This window comes from Enhydra lutris, unplaced genomic scaffold, assembly GCF_002288905.1.
Source record: "Enhydra lutris kenyoni isolate GAN:26980312 unplaced genomic scaffold, ASM228890v2 scaffoldscaffold53, whole genome shotgun sequence".
NCBI classification, from domain to species: Eukaryota; Metazoa; Chordata; class Mammalia; order Carnivora; family Mustelidae; genus Enhydra; species Enhydra lutris.
In genome coordinates, this window is record NW_019154137.1 from 543,318 (window position 1) to 547,286 (window position 3,969).

At 40.5% G+C, this 3,969-nt stretch overlaps 1 pseudogene; it reads right to left on the reverse strand.

Moving 5' to 3' along the window:
• Positions 1–2,038: 2,038 nt before the first annotated feature.
• On the reverse strand, positions 2,039–3,539 carry LOC111157216 (annotated as a pseudogene).
• Positions 3,540–3,969: the final 430 nt, after the last annotated feature.

Consider the following 3,969-nt stretch of genomic DNA (forward strand, 5'->3'; position numbering starts at 1 on the left):
GTTTTTTACTATAAGCACAAAGTTGCATCACCATTGTCACAATCAATTTTAGAACACTTTAATTTATCCAGCAAAGAAATCCCATATCTGTTAGTCACCACCTTCTAACCCCCTCCATCTCTCTCCCAGGCCTGAGCAAGGACCAATATATTTTCTGTCTCCTTGGGTTTGCCTCCTCTGAACATTTCATGTAAATGGAATTTACATGTGGGCTTTTGAGTCTGGCTCTTTTTACTAGCAAAAATCTCTCTATGAGTCTATGCCTTCAGTTGCTTTGGACATCTTCCTAGAGGGGGACTTACTACATCATGAGGTAATTCTATGTTTCTTTTTTTTTTTGAAGGGCCACCATGCTGTTTTCCATAATGATTGCACTAATTTACATTTCAACAAACAATTGCAAGTTTTCTCATTTCTCCACATCGTTGTCAACATGTTATTATTAATTTTTAATAACAGCCATCTGTGATGTCTAGTTTAATGTGTTAATTTGTCTAGGCCCCAGTACCCAGATACCAAACATTATTCTTTATGTTTCTTCGGAGGTGTTTTTTAGATGATATTAAATTTAAACTAGTAGATGTTGAATAAATTAGATCACCCATCATGATATGGTTGGGCCTCATCTAATCACTGGAAGATCTTAATAGAAACAGACTGATCTCTTTCCAAGAAGAGTAAATTCTACAGCAGAATGTCTTTGGATTCCAACCATAACATCAACTCTTCCCTGGATCCCCATTCTACTGACCTACCTTGAAGTCTGTGAACTTGCCAGTCTCTACAGTCTTGTGAGCCAGTTCCTTAAAATCAATCACCCAATCACTCCTATACATCCTATAGGCCCTGTTTCCTTAGAGAACTCTGACAGATACATCATACTAATTGCAACATACTAAATGCAATGGGTTTCATTTGCATTTCCCTAATGATTTGTGATATTATATCCACTTTATTGGGGTACAATTTACATGAAATAAAATATAGACATTTTATGTGTATAGTTTCAGATGAGTTTTGACAAATGTATATATCTGTATAACCGCTATGATACTCAATATGGAAAATACTTCCATCACTCCAACAGTTTTGTCTTAAATCTTTTCAGTCAATTTCCCCAACAATCCTAGCCCTAGACAAGTACTAATATGCTTTCTGTCACTAAAGATTCAATTGGCTTCTTCTAAAATTTCGCATAAAGTGAATCATACCTTATATGTGCTTTATGTATAGCTACTTTTGTACAGCATAATATTTCTGAGATACAACCATTTAATTAAATGTATCAATAATTTCTTTCTTTTTATCACTTAGTACTATTCCATTGGACAAATACACTTCAATTTGTTTACACACTCACAATTTGGTGAGAAATGTTTGGATTTTTTCCCCAATTTTTGACAATTATAAATAAAACTGCTTTGAAATTATATCACAGTATAGTTATGGCAAACAAACCAGGAGCAAAATAGCAGACGAGGAATTTCCAATTCCTCATTCCCCCATGCAAATATCAAAGCACCAACAGAAAATGGCTACACATATATTTTGTGAGAAGACAGGGATTCTTTAAACTTATGGATATACCTAAGATTGAAATTGTGGGATTATATGGAAAACGTATGTTTTACTTGATAAAAAATAGCTAAAATGATATCCAAACTGGTAGTAGTATTTTATTTATTTTTTTGTTATTTTTCAGGCAGAATGTGTTTTATGGGCAACCAACAAGCAGGTTAATGAACCATAGAACTTTCTTTACTTCAAACTAATATTCAAGAAAGATGAATCCAAAATGCATCCTCCTATACTGACCAACAGAGCTAAGTACAAATGAAGTCAATGGTGTACCCCGTTAGCATGCTGTGCTGTATGTCAAGAAAACGAGCCCTTCCCTGCCCCAAGCCCTGGTCCCCTGGCAAACACAGATAAAGGATTGTGCACTGCACCATGATGAAACTGTTAGGTAAGAACTTTGGTTCATGCCATCCACTGCCTTAGAGGTGGCACTGAACACCCACAGCCCCCACACCCAAACTTAGTCAACGGTGGTCAGCCGGAGATGTGGGCTATGCTCCTTCCACAACATCAAATGAATCCTGTGGTCAAGCGTGCTGGTGGCAAAGCCCAAGCCCGTGTCATGGTGCCCATACAGTCCATTGACCCAGGACGCTTTGTCCACCAGGAAGCTCAAGCCTCTCCTTGACTTCCTGTACTCTGGCAGAGGCCAGTGGCTAATCAGGTTCTCTGTCTGCAAGTCTATGATATACAGGGAACAGTAGTCAAACAATGGGACAAATATATCTCCAAAGCCACGCAAGGCCATGTTTGCTGTCTCAGGAGTCCACTGACCCTGAGAATATCACAACCGACTAAGTCCTGCACAGCCAAACTACAATGTATGTGCCATCATACTGAAGTCTTGGCGGTAGGCAGATACTTCTAGCCTCAGTGACAAACATCTTTAAGCACTTGCAGTTGATTTCTCTCCCAGCTGGCCAAATCTTGATCTCATAGTTGTCCACACTTCAGAGTATGTAGTCTCCAGGGCTGTGCAAAAGAGATCTGACTTGACACTCCTGCAGAATCACCTTGGTGACCCATTCCATGCATCAGTGCGTGTGTTCAGGCTCATCCCAGCAGATTAAGTCCATATTTTCCCAGTGAAATCTTCAGAGCCACTCACCAAGATACCCAGTTCATCTTTGTAGTCAATGCTAAACACTGCCCCCTCGTGACCCCGGAAGCGCTGGGTCCTGGCTTCCAGAACTCCATTGCCAACAAGCCACAGTGTTCTCAGAGGAGCCCGTCCCAAGCTTCTGTTCATCACAGTTCACTGCTGCCCAGTTGCGGGTCTGGATTTCATAAATGCACTGGCCTGTGCTCACTTCCCACAGCTCTGCAGACAAGTCGTCTGACCCTGTGCAGAGAAAGCCATCTTTGTGGTCAAGTGCATACCCTCTGGCGGTGTGTCCCATTAATGATGAGGGCTCAAAGGATTCAAGGTTCCAGTTGCTTCATTCTCAAATAGGCTTTCAAACAAACTTTCTTCCAGGGCAAGGCGTCCTGAACAGAATCATTATGTGCCAACTCAAATTTTTACATGGAGACTGAGGACCGAACCATTTTAACAAATAAAAACTGAGCTCCAGGGGAAGAAGTTTGAGGAAGTATCCCAAGTAATTGGAGAGATAGATGCCTGGGCTGGACTGCCCCACTCAGACTAATCCAGTGATCCAGAATTTTTTTTTAAAGATTTTTTTTTTTATTTATTTAACCTAGAGAGGGATCACAAGTAGGCAGAGAGGCAGGCAGAGAGAGGGGGAGAAGCAGGCTCCCTGCTGAGAGAGCCCAATGTGGTGTTCGATCCCAGGACCCTGGGACCATGACCTGAGCCAAAGGCAGAGGCTTAACCCACTGAGAAACCCAGGTGCCCCCAGAGTTTCTTTTCTTTTTTTTTTTTTTTTTTGCCAGTTCTTCCGAGAAAGAAATGTAACAGAAATGTTAACAAGCCACGCCTCGAAGTCCCTTCTCTCCATAAAGTTATGGAAAAATTGACCTGAGCAAGCCCCCCAGGGGCCGGCAACCTCATGCCAGGCTAACACCAACTAGGTCCGTTGGGCAGCCCCCTACCTGCAGGGAGAGAAAGACAAAGGCCCTGACCCCTGTAGAGCATTTTAAACTTCCACCAGCAACACGTGCACAGGAGAGTTCCAGTTGTTGCAAATACTTGCCAAATACGTAATTTGGGGCCTCTAAAATGTTAATCATTCTGTGACTGTGTATTCATTTCTCATTGTGGTTTTAATTTTCATGTTCTCTAGGAGTAGCTGATGTTGATTATATCCTTACTACTATATGTTTATATTAACTATTTTTATATTTTTAAAAATATCTTTATATATTTATTATATTTTACTATTTATGTAATTTTTTAATTGTTCAACTATTTTGCCCATTGTATTTGTG